General features: G+C 58.1%; 1 long non-coding RNA gene across 1 annotated transcript; it reads left to right on the top strand.

Moving 5' to 3' along the window:
• The first annotated feature begins 5150 nt into the window (after window positions 1–5150).
• On the top strand, window positions 5151–7540 carry LOC135315820 (uncharacterized). Its single transcript, XR_010375304.1, has 2 exons — window positions 5151–5839; window positions 6268–7540. It is a non-coding gene; the product is annotated as an uncharacterized LOC135315820 (long non-coding RNA).
• The last annotated feature ends 5333 nt before the right edge of the window (window positions 7541–12873 follow it).

The raw sequence follows: 12873 nt of genomic DNA, 5'->3' as shown, positions 1-12873 counted from the left end.
ATCTGCCGGTTATCGCGTTGGCTATCCCCTCACACGGGTGAGCTGGGAGTGCCTCAGTGGCAGGCTTAATGTATTTTTTTCTTCCAGGGAGCTAAAAATATTCACGTTGGTTTCGCAACTATACCCCAAGACAAGCCAGCAGCCGTTTGTCCCTCCGGCACTGCTTTTGGCACAAAACAGGCCACGTTTCCCTCATCTCAGCCAGAAGCTGTGAGCTGAGCTACAGTGTGTTTTAAATTAAAACATATCTGTAACTGTGTGCATAGAAGAAAACAATTGCAGTTTGCAGATATTACAAGAAATCTTTAAATCTCCTTTTTTAATGAAATGACAGGGATAGTGCTTTGACGCTGCCTGCTTTGTATCTGGAGGTACTTGCTGTCTTACCTGAAAATAATTCCAGTGGTTTAATGGCAGAGCCTTTTTTTGAACAGCAAATTAGGAAGACTGGAAAATAATACCAGCCTGTGGGAGATGGATTTTTGAGTGAATGAACATCTTTTTAATAAACTTTAGTGGTTTTTGCATGTAGCTGAGATTGGCAAAAGCTATCAGTGAGATGAGGCATGGAGGATGGTTCACACGTTTCTCAAAACCAGCTTAAAAAGTTCAGAAAAACAGACTTAAGCATGTAAGGCATTGGCAAAGGTCTCCCAAGGAAGGGCTTATGGGGCAGAAAATGTAAGTAGGATAAACAGGCATATATGTGAGTCAGTTACCTTTCCTGCCAAACCTTATCCTGGGATTGTGCAATACCTATGAACCAGTAGTGGCTGTTGAAAATATGTGCTGTTGTCTTATGGTGATCATTGATGTTAATCACATACAAGTAACAGAATAACAATTTTATATTCAGAAAGCTTGCTTGTCACTGCCAACTCTGAGACTTTGATAGAATTTTGTGTGCTGTGGCTCCACGGAGCATGCCCAGCAAGAGCGTTGTGATTCCCCTGAGAACAGGGGATGCATGTGAAAGCGAAGCAAGCTGGAAAGATATGAGGGTTACTCAGCCATGGCTTAAAAAAGATGTAGGTGCTGTGTCAGATTGTATAAAGTGAACTAGTTGCCTTTTGACTTTTCCCTTTGCAGACAGTCAAATTCAAATGTAATGTGTCTTCAAGGACACACCAGTTTCAGATTTAACTCTGACTGACAGGGCTAGGGATTGGAAGCAAAGCCTGGCCTATCAGTGAACAGTTGTCATGGTGATTTTTTTTTTTCTTTTTTTCTGAAGTTGAATAAACCTACACATACTTCCATACCATTTGGCATGTCTCCTGAATTACACAGAAGTCTTCATTTGTTTGCTGTAATGTTCATGCTAATCTATATAGCACGGTCTAATTTCTAAAGCCATACAGAATTAAGCACTTCTGGTTTTAAAAATAACTTTATTTTGAAGACAAAATAATAAGGAATGTATTGGGCAAGGTTTCTTACAGAGAAGCTCTGGTGTTAAAGGTGCTTGTGTATAGCCCCTTTCCTATTTAACAGAATGATAGTGTGTGTGGAGTAATTCACACTTAACACATTATCAAGTGCAATCCAATATATCAATAATTAAACTATAGTTGTGACGGTTTATTTTTTGTTATTGAACTGCAACTATAAGACATCAATTAATTTGAATATAAATGTATTAGTAACTATCTAGGGGTTTCAAAGTGATGACTTCATCCATTAATCTTGTGAACAGAAGTGTGAACCAGTGGTGGGGTAATGATGTAGCTGTTCTATTTCCCTTGTAACTGAGAATGACTGACACCTCTCTCAGCAGAGCATGACTTATGGCTGCTGGCATTTGGGCTCTTGGGAGCCTGTTTCACCTCAGGGTCCAACTGCCTGAGTCACTGAGGACAGGACAGAGCTCCCCTCCTTGCCTGCCCCCGTCCCACCACTGCCTTCCTCCTCCCTCTGTGCCTCCTGCTGCAGGGGAGGATGGGGAGGTGAGGTCCCCTTCCACCCCTGCTCCCCCCATTCAGCCCTCCTGCAGCTCACCCCAGAGGAAGGGTCCCAGCATACCCAGCATGAGGAGGGGTGGAGAAGCTGGCATGGACATTTCCCACACCTGCCCTACCTGCTCCAGTAGGGCTCAGCAGCAGCCCATGGCCACCAAGGCCTGAACCCAAGAGTCCCTAGAGGCTTCCCAGATCTCCCTGCAGGTGTTGGAGACCAGGGCTTTGAGCCCCAATCACTGTCCACAGTCCCCTCTGCCCAGCGATTGAGACCTTTTGCAGGCCTCTCAGGAAGCCCTCCCCATTGCTGCAAAGCTGCTGAAGTGGAAAGACCTCAAGCACCTGACCCAGACACTGCAAGCATGCAGAACTGAGGAGTGCTTGGTGAGGACAACTCCCAGGCTTCAGGGCCTGGGCTGGACAAGGGGTGACCCCTGTGCAGCTGTGCCTTGCCTGCCCTGCTCCAGCTCAGAGACCACAGGCTGGAGCTGCATCCTCCTTCCCTCAGGCACAGAGCCCCACCAAGGGCTATTCTCCAGGCCTCGCCCCCTCCCTGCCATCAGGATGTTGAAAGAGACCCTAGCCCATCTGGGCCCTGGCAGTAGACCCCCTCTGCCTGTGTCTGTCTCTGACCCTCAGCCCCACAGGGCTCCTGGCTGGGAGATGGGAATGGCCTGAGGCAGAAGGTGGATGGGGGTGCTGGGAGGAGGGACCAAGTCTGGCCAATTGGGGAGGGTCTGTGCCAGCCCCATGCCCTTGTGCTCTTTCCAGCTGGTGCAGGAAAAGCAGCAGAGTTGAAGCATATCTGTGTCAGAGCCTGCCACACTTGAAGGATGCTCAGGTCACCTTGCGAGAGGTGGTCGTGAGGTTCAATGGTGAGCCACAGCCTGTGGGGTCCCTCTTTTGGCAGCCTGGCCCCAGTCCCAGCCACTGCACTGGCAGCAAGGGGCAGCCCTGTGGCTGGCAGAGCCCTGACAGCCCCGTGCAGGGCCTGGGCAGCCAGGGGCTCTGTGCCTCCCTCTCCCACCTCTGCCCATGCTGGTGGCCTTGGCGGCAGCCTTGCTCAGTCCCACCCCACCTCGGGTACTGTCCTTCCCTGGGGTCCCCCCCGCTGAGGGGGAGGAGGGTGTGCAACTAAACTGGCAGAGCCGGGAGTTGTGCTGCTGGGACCATGCTGGGGAGCAGGAGGTCTGATGGATGGAGCTCTGTGCTGCTGTGCCTTGTCTCTTGCTCCTGGGAAATGCTTCAGGGACAGAGGAAGACTTCAGGGGCATTTGGGGCACTCCTGAGCAGCAGCTTCCAGCCGATCCTTTTTGTCCCACCTGTTCTTCCTGTCCAGTAAAAGGGATGGGTGGGGCTGGTGTGGTCTGGAGGGGATGGGGGTCTCTGCAGATAGGTGGGTATCAGCTCTGTTCTCTTTCCCTCTGTTGCAGCCCTCTTGGCTTTTGGAGAAAGACACTGAACTCTGTCTCATCTCTGGCAGCTCGGACCATGCTGATCCTGAGATCTCCAAGGGAGCAGCCAACACCGGGATGGACCCTGTGGGTGCTGTGCTGCTGTCCCTGCAAAGCCAGGCAGAAGTTAAGCTCTCTTAAAGAAAATGGCTCTTTTTGATTCAAGCTGGAACCACAAGACCAAGGCCATGGTGTCCTTCACACAGGGGAACCACCCTAAGCATGCTGAGCCGACAGCATTGTTCCAGGCCACTATCACTGTGTGCAGGACAGCTCACCGCTCAGCACACTCTGGCCCCATTATTGTTTTAGAATGTCACCCCTCTGTTAGGCTTTCCCTCCAAAAAAGTCATGCTTGTTCACCTCCTGTGGAAGTCTTCTCTAGGCAAGCAGAGGGCTAAATGGAAAAGGCAGAGCCCAGAGGAACTAGAATTGCCCTGAAGGCTGCCTGATGCCCAGGCTTTCCAGCAGCCCGTGGCAGTACAGCACACACTGACACAGGGTGTCCTTGCAAGAAAGCCCCAGCTGCCCTGCTGGACTGCAAAACCTAGAGGTTTCCTCCTGGTGTTCAGATGTGGCTAACCTCTGACATGACTGGTCCTTCGCAGCCCTTTCACAGACACACCAGCACTGGGCCTGCAATGACATTTTGCGTGATCTGGTCATAGCATGGGGAGGGGCGGGGCAGTGAAGGCACAGCCCTTATCCTCAGGTCCTGCCCCCTTGCGACAGCCCGGTGACGGTGGTGCTGATACCCCCATCCATGCTCTTATCACCTGACCCCGCCCCCTGGACACGGCCCGGGGGGCGGTGCCAGCAGCCCCCCTTAGTGACTGGCCCTGCTCCCTGGCGAAGACAGGGGGAGCAGTGCTTGGCTCCCTCCCCTTTGTAACAGGCCCCGCCCCCTGGCAACGGCCCGGGGGGCGGTGCCGGCTCCCTCCCCTTAGCGACAGGCCCCACCCCCTGGCAACGGCCCGGGGGGCGGTGCCGGCTCTCTCCCCTTAGCGACAGGCCCCGCCCCCCGGCAACGGCCCGAGCCTGTGTTTGCTCCGCTCGGGGGGGGCTCGGTTTGGGTGTTTTCTCTCCCCCCCCCCCTCCCGCGCCGGGAGCTCCAGGCGGCTCCCGTACGGCTCCCGGGGCCTTCCCCCCTCGGGGGGCTCGGCCCGCCCCTTTCGCGGGGCGCTGTGGGAAGGGCGGGGGCGGGGCCCGGGGGTCGAAGAGCCCCAGCCGGGGCTCGGGCAGCTCTCGCTGCCCCCGGGCTCCTCTGGCGCCGGGGCTCCCGTGTTCCCTCGGGCGGTCGCAGCTCTGGGGCTGTCTCAGCCCCCCGGGCAGGCGTGCTCTGGCGCTTAGAGAAGCGGAGGCGTTGCCTGAGGTAAGGCTTCCAGAGCTTGGCGCTCTTTGGCAGCAGCTGTACTAGAAAGGTCCCTTGTGGCCTGCTTTGCTTTTTTTCTCCCGGGATGCTGTTTTGGGCGCTGAGGGGGCGGTGAGGCGGTTTAGTGGTATGGTGTTCTGTTTGGGGTTTGGTTTTTGCTTTGCTGGTTTTCTTCCCCCTTGTGAGATCATTTTATTCGTTTATCATTTCACATTATCATTTACCCCGCGCCGTTTCCGTCCCCTCTGGGCAGCAGCGGATCCGCCGCTCGAGGGCGAGGAGCTGGGCCGACAACGGGCCGCTGCAGACTCTGGTCAGGGTACGAGGCTGCTCCCTGGGGAGCCGGCGCAGGGGGCGCGGAGGTACGCGCGGGCACTTGTCGGTGCCCCTGACCAGTGAAGGGGAGGTTAAATTGTTAGAGTGCAAATAAACACATATTATTTAGGGAGGAGTCGTGACTCAATTTAATCGCAGCTATTACTGAACAAACCAGGCAGTCATTATTCCTAATCTGTAATTAAAAAAAATAAAGGCAGTCCTTTTTTATGCCATAAATAGAGTTGCGAGTCATTAATAGCTCAATCTAAATGCAGCCGTTATTAAATCAACTGCAGGCATTAATGACTCCTGATCAGAAACAAAATAAGGAAATTTTAGAATCTAGAATGAAAATCGACCCGGAAAGCTAAATTGGGAGCGGGTAGTACTGAAATTGTAACAGGGCTGTTAGAAAGTTCAGAGGCAGCGACAGCTCCTGCTTCCAACCCAAGCAGTAAATGAAGCTTTAGGCTCTTAAATAAAGAGAAATAAAGGTGAGCTGTTAAACAGTGGCTGGGTTCAAGCGTACCTATTAAGAAAATTTGCAGGTGCGGGTGATTCCTGACCAGAACTAACAATTCCAGAAGATTTAGATTTAAAAATTACAAAGCTAATGGAGTGCCACAACCGCCCGGATGTCACCGCAGCCGCTTTGGGGGAATGCCCCAGCCCCCCCAGCCACCGCTATTAATTACTGCCAAGGAGAGCAAAAGCGAATGTAGAAGCAGTGCAGGTGAAATGTGAGCAGTACGCTTTTCCTAAGTCATCTCTTCGTGTCAGGAGAGGAAAGAAAATGGAAAGAAGATGTTTGCAGGGGGTCTGTGCTGGGTTACCTGCGTGTCTCTTCTGTGCATCCTTGAGGAGACATTTAGCTCCTGTTGGGCGCTCGCAGGTGGGGACAGGGCGAGCTGGAGGCAGGATCGGTGCCGGCACTGATAAAGGGATGGGCGACGAGCTGAGAGAAGAGGGGGCAAGGGCTGAAAAAGGGTCTCCAGTTCTGCAGGGAAGGCAGCGGGATGTGACTCGGCAACCGCTCTGACGAGCGCAGGGTCATTCGCTGCGATGAAGTCGGGGTCTGTGGCTGGCCCGGAGAGGCAGCAGAAATCCCAAACTCTTTGCGGGGGTACCGGCCAGATTAGGGCAACACCTGAACAGTAAAACCATTTAGGGGAAGCAGAGCTGGGCTGCACCGCGTGGCCAACCTCCCTCTTCTCCGTGAGTCCCAAAGGGGCAGCTCCAAGAATGTGCTGAGAATTAATGTCTTGCGCTAAAAATGAGACGCAAGTAGCACCCACCCGTGAATTTTATTTTCTCTCTCGCTCTGCGGCTCCTGCCTGCTTGTCTCTCCTCAGTGCGCACCTGCACCTGTGCTCGGATGGGGCAGCTGAGGGAAGGTGCTGCCATCTCCCCGGCCCCGGCGGACCGCCGCTCAGCTGTGTCCTCTGTCAGGGAGCGTCGTCATCTCTCCTGCCCCCCAGAGCGTGTCCTGTAGTGGCAGACGCGCGGGCTTTTCCCTGCACGCGCATACGGGAAGGGAAGGGAAGGGAAGCACAGTGAGAGCTGGGCTTGTCAAAGAGTAATGGGGGTGGTGGGAAGCGTAGCTAGAACCGGAGAGCTACAGCGCAAAAGCGAAGCGGACGGGACACAAAAGTAAAATGGTGCACAGGAATGCTGAGGAGAGAACTCCCGCAGCACACAGGAAATCAGTGTCAGAATCTATTTTCTTCTGACTGCTGAATTAAAAATAATGGCACGCTTTGCAACGCTAAGCTCGCTCTAATCATCTGAACTGTTTCTTTCCAACCCCCCACCGCCCCCAGCACACCGTTCAGCCTCCTCAGCCTGAAATGCCTTGTTTTCCTTCTTTTTTTTTTTTTTTATGACAGGGCAACTTCTGTTCCCGAGGTGGTGCCTACAGTACAGCTATCTCTTTGAAGACAGTTTGGTTTAGGTCAGAGAATGTTTAGCCTGGACTGAATCAGCCTCTGTTTCTATTTCTGGAAATCGTCGGTCCTGTGCATCAAGCCCGGAAAAAAGGAAATATGAACCAAAGGACATGGGGCCTGCAGGGCTAGGAAAATATTTGAGAAGAAGTTCAGTGGGGAAATGACTGTTTGTCTGTGGGGCGTCCAGGCAAGCAACCCAGCTGCTAGAAAGCGGTGCTGTCCCCAGGATGGCCTCGGCGGTCCCGTTGGGACTTGGGGGAACAAGGACAAGGCAGGGGGAAGCATCTGGCCTGCCGTGTGGAACGTGACTGTACAAAGCACGTGTGATGCACTGCAAGTTTACCTGTTTAAACTGTGAGTTAAAGAAGGTGCGCAGTTGCTTTGTAAACAGCCGACGCTCTAAAGCTACACCCATTTAATTGCTAGCGGTATTAAATCTATCGTATTGCTGTTTCTGCATTAAAAAATAAATAAAAAAACCCCACAACAAACCTATGTAAGCACTTCTAAGTACAATGGAAAACCACTGTTTAACGCGTGGCATGCGTGGGTGATTTTTTGGGGGCGGGGGGGTGGGGTGTATGACAAAAACCTGCGAGAGACACACGCACATACGCACATGTCATGTTTAGCGCTCACCTAAACCCAAAAAAGAAAATCCACTCTTTATTTTGCAGCATTAGCATTAGCTTCCAGCGCACAGCCTGAGCGCGCACCTCTGCTCTCACCGTCTGCTCCCTCTTCAACCGTGCGTGGCTGTCATCAGCTTGCACAGGCTTTGCTCGTGCAAGTTTCCGCGACGGCTTACGAGAAGGCAGGCAAACAGACCCAGCAAGACGCGTAGTGCCTTCCTCTATGGGCTCTGTCCAGCCTTTGTTAAAATGAGCAGAAAAGACATCTGCTGCGGCCTTTGCCCTGACTGACTCTTACAGAGAGCATCTGACTTGACCCGCAGCAAAGCCATGCCCCAGGCAGCAGCACGTACTGGCGCGGACCGCGGTTTCACCCACCTGCTTTACTGCGCCGGTCCTTTCCCACGGCCGATGCCGCAGATGTGGCGCGGCCCACCCCCAGACCTCTTTACGAGGGTTCCCTGGGCTCTGCAAGTCGCCTGCTGGACGTGTTGCTGATTCGGGCACGGGCAAAGTCAGCTTCTTCGCTGGCCTCGGGCCAGGGCAGCCCCGTACCTGAGGGAAACTGAGAATATCTCCAGCGAGATCTCACCGGGAGGCTGGGACCTCGTCAGTAGGGGAGAAGGCCAAGCGACTGACACTGAAAGGGAACTCTTTGCTAGGCTGTAGATGGTAAAGTTAAAAAAGAAAACAAACCTGCCTTTTTTAAAATGCCCCCCTTTGAGTCTGCCACGTTTGATACAGATTTTTTAAATTGCAGGGTCTATCTCCTACAGGCCTCATGCAAAGGGAAGCGAGTACCTCTGGCTCTCAGGACAAGGGGGTCCCTCAGGAGCCCAGGTGCTCACGCCAGCCGGCATCTGGCGCAGCACAGGGCAGGAGCTTTGGCAGTAGTACGTGAGCTGAGAATGAGAGTCCGGCAGCGCCGCACGCTTCTCCTGTGAGCCGCCGAGGCTCGCGCGCTGTGCCTTCCACAAATAAAAGGCCAGAAGAGTCAGCATTTCTGCTAGTTCCAGCCTCATCCGCACCCTCGTCGGTGTAGCTGTAAGCAAGCGTCCCGTAGCGACTGGGAGCGTGGCAGCTGGGCTTCCTGCGCTGCCTTAGGTTGTGCCCTTGGAGAGACCCTTCTCCGAGCCCCGTGAGCCCCGGGGTGGGTGGGCTGCGGTGCCGTTCAACGCTGAATAGGCACGAAGGCCTGTAAACAAAATGTATTTATATCGCACCCATACCCGGCAGCCAACCGCCGCTTTATTTACGTATCCTGCACCTCCTGCCGACGCTTTTAAACTTAGCCGATATTGCCGCAGTTTTCACTGACGGGGCAGGGGACTGCCACGCTGCAGGGGCAGTGTCTGGGTGTCTCCCACAGACACAGACGTCCTCAGCTGGGTAGGGACAGGGTGAGAGCTGGAACAACTCTGCTGACATGTACGGGCCGTCCCAGGGCAAGGCTCCTGGGTCTGGGGGCTGAAAGGCGAGCCGCGCTGGGTGGTTGGTGTGGGAGCTGTGGAGCAAGTAGGGGGGAAAAAAAGCAACAGGAAAAAAACATCCAAATGTTTCACAGCAGGTAGAAAGCTTGGCAGAAAGCAAACTGAATGCCGTAAAGACAAAAGCCGAAAGCCGGCTATGGACTGGACGAAGAGTCAGTGCCACGGAAGGAGGTTATTTCTTCCACTGACCGTAGGAGGCTTTTTTGTGAGAAAACACAACACCTCTTCTTTCGGCTACGGCGCGGTACCGCAGCAGTAACGGGCCAGAGCGTGCGAGCGCCTCTGGCAGTATCGGTAACGGCCGGGGCACGGCCGAACGGCCAGCCCACCTTCCGCCCAAGGAGAACACCGTTCCCCTGGAACGCCACGCAGACCCAGGACGGGTACGGCGGAGGCCGAGCCCAGGCGCCCCCATTGCCAAGGACCACCTTGGCCTCGCAGCGTCTCACGCTGCGGGGTGTTTTGCAGGCCGTGGCTAAGCTCAGGCCCCCTGCTCGTGGCTGCCCCCGGTCCCCCGGCGCCGGTCGGGCCCCAGCCCCCAGCGCGGTGCGGCGCAGGGCAGCGGCCCAGCAGGGCGGCCCCACGGGCCCCAGCCCGCACCCCCCCCCCCGTGCCTGCGGGCAGGGCCCCGCGGCCGCCGGCCCCTTCCTCCTCTGCTCGCTCCCGTCGCGGACGGCTCGGTACGTGTCACGAGCGGCAGCCCCGTTCAGCCGCTCCCGGAGGGCGCGCGGCTCTGCCCGGCCGTGACCGGGGCCCGCAGGGGTCTCTCGCTCGCCCGCTCGCCCCGAAAGGAGCCGGCCCCGAGCCGGCGCGTCCCGCCCCGCCCGGCCCTCGGCGCCCTCGCGAGCTGAGCGCGGCCCGGCCAGCAGGGGGCGCTGGCGCTCACCGGCTGGGCGCGGGGGCGGTCCGGCGCGGGGGCGGGGCCGGTGGGGGCCGGTCCTTCCGGCCGCCCTCTAAGGGCCGCCCCGCGGGGCCCGGGCTTCCGGTGGCGCGTGCGCGGCGGAGCGGAGGTGGGAGAGGTGCGTGGGGCGGCCGGGTCGCGAGGGGTCTCTTTGCGGTGCCGGGGCCCCTCTGCGGCCCGGCGTGGGAAGCCCGTGGCCGGCGGAGACTGCTCGGAGCTGGGCGGGGAGCGCCGCGGCAGTCCGGCCGCAGGCAGCCATCCCCTGCGGTGGCCGGCAGCCCCTCGGGACTCCTGGAGGCCTGGCGGCTCCCGATCCTCGTCTGCGGCAGCCGCCTGAGAGAGCAGCGCGGCCGTAGCCGGGGGCCGGAGAGCGCTGGTGGGTGAGTTCGGGCGGCGGGGAGGGGGGTTCCGTGCGGGCGGGGGGGGGGGGCGGGGGTCGGGAGCAGGCCGGGCCCCGCAGAGAAGCCGTGGTCGGGCATCGTTCGCTTTTCCACAATGTAGGGCTCTCCCCGGTTATTTTTTGTGTACTGTGTTTTGGGTCACCTGAAACCCTTTGGCCGGTTATGTTTGGTGCGGGGAGATGGCAGGTTTGGAGCCTGAAAGATCTCGGGTGGGGGGCGGGGGAGGTATTTCTTGCCTTAAAATTCTGAGCCCACCTCGTGTGTCATGTCGTGAGTCTCGTGACTGTGGCAAATGGCTCAGTCGGGCGTTTTCTGATAAATAACTTCTCAACGTGTGCGTGTGTAGGCACGGGGAGATTTGTGCAGGGTGACAGAGCCCCTTGTGCTTCTGTGCTAATGTCTACCTGTTCTAGATCTCCAGTGTTGGAAAGCCTTTGTTTAGTGCCTGGTTGTGCCTGCGTTACAAATGTTTTAGCTGCTGATGTGTTATACCTTTGCTGCGAACTTCTTGCTGGGTGGCTTGATTGTTTCTGGTTGTCCGTGTAAATCTAGGCGGGTATTTTCTGCCCGGTGGTGAAGCCTATCGCTTTGGATAACAAAGGGCAGGAGAGCAATAAAGAAAAAGGTGATTTGTCTGCTGCAGCTCCTTGGAAACGATTCGTTCCTTATTTTCTGCCCTTGGGCAGGCGTTGTGCTTTCCAGATAATGCAGCCTCTCCTGTGCCTGTCCACGCCGTGCATTTTTGTCCTGCCCTTGCTTGAAAAGGCTCTCCTTGCCTTCCTCCTCTCTGCTGCAGTTGGCTTAATCTCTCGCTGCTGCTGGAAGAGGGATAAAGGGAGTGTTGTCGATGGGGTTGTTAAAAGCTTTTTCGCGGGCTGTAACGCGCGGGAAGGGGTGGGCGGGGGGGGCAACTCAGTACGGGGGAGGGGGGAGGATCAGGCTGCGGGGAAAATGGGAAACCAACATCACCTTCCCCTCCTACGGCGCAGCCCGGCCGCACGGCTCCCCGGGGATGCCCCTGCCCGCGGGTGTACCGTGTGTGCGCCCCCCGCGTGGGGCGGGGGACGACGACACACCCCCCCACACCGTCGGCGGCACTGGGGCAACCCCTGCCCCAGGGCTCCGCGCTCGTACCCGGCTCTCCCCGCTCCGGCACGGCACGGGGCTGGACGCACCGAGGAGACCCCGGGGCGGCTTCTCGCGGCTGGGTGAGAACAGGGCCCGGCCCCGAGCAGCAGAGCGGGCACCGCCGGTAGCTCGGAGGAGCGGGGCCGGCTCGGCTCGAGGCGTCGGAGCGAAAAGGGACGAGAACCGGCCCGGAGCGTCCGGGGGTTGCGGGGGGGGCGGCGGATGGTCCCGTGGCCGGGTTCGGCTCCGTGCCGGGCCGTGGGGCAGCCGGAGCCGCGCCGGGGGGCAGGTGAGGAGCCGCGTGGCCGGGCGCGCTGTGGGTCGGCGGGTTTCGGCTGTGGCGTCTCCCGGTCCGCGGAGTCCCCGGGGGGGGGTTGCGGGCAGCAGCGGCCCCGGGCCGAGCGCTGTCGTGGGTCGGTGGTTGGGTTTTGGGGCCGAGCCCGTGCCCGGCCGTGGGGAAGTAGGGGCAGCCCCACCCGGCTCTCGGCTGCTCCTCGTCGGGGTCGGGCGGCGGCGGCGACCCCGGCGGGGGCTCCTGCGGTGCCGGGCGGGTCCCCCCTTGGCCGCGAGGCAGGCAGGGACCCCGGCTGCTGCCGCCGCGGTTTGCTGGAGGCGGGCTGGGCCCGGCCCCCTGTGGGGTTGGGGTGCGGGCCCGGCGGTGCCGGGGAAACGAGGCCTGCGAGAGCAGGAGGAAAGCGCTGCCGGGCCGGCGCTGGGCTGCCCCGCCGGGGTGCGGGGCCGGGCCCGCGCAGTTCAGTTCCCGAGGCCTCCCCGACAGTGCCCGCGTGGGCCGTGGGGGTGCGGGGCTGCGGGGTGGCTGCGCTCTCCGCGGCCCTGAGCGTTGCCCGTGGGGACTGCGGAGGGGGCCGGGACGCAGCCAGGCTCAGCTGGTTTGGTCCCTGAGCGGGGAGAGCGCAGCTCTTCTGTTCCTGGGCCGTGAGAGCAGGCTCCTGTGGCTGACGCCGGGGCCCTGAAACAGATCGAGTCGTGCGTTTTGAGGGCCTGACCGAGGGGACTAAGTCGTGTGGTTTTGGGCTGAGGAGCAGAGGTCGAGTGCTGCATTTTTGGGACTTGAGAACAGGCTCAGCAGCTGGGCTTTTTGGCTCAGAAACGGTCCCAAAGTGAGCTGGTTTGGGGGCCAAAAGCAAAGCCGGTTTGGCTGCTTGTGCAGGCTGGGGGGTTGGGGTGGGGTGGGGGCATTGGGGGCTGCAGGGGAAAGCAGGGGTTGGGCAGGGTACGCGGACCCTCCCCGGAGGTGGGGGTCCGGTCACATCGG

This window comes from Phalacrocorax carbo, chromosome 15 (assembly GCF_963921805.1).
Source record: "Phalacrocorax carbo chromosome 15, bPhaCar2.1, whole genome shotgun sequence".
Lineage (NCBI taxonomy): Eukaryota > Metazoa > Chordata > Aves > Suliformes > Phalacrocoracidae > Phalacrocorax > Phalacrocorax carbo.
This window is presented reverse-complemented; position numbering and strand designations above follow the sequence as displayed.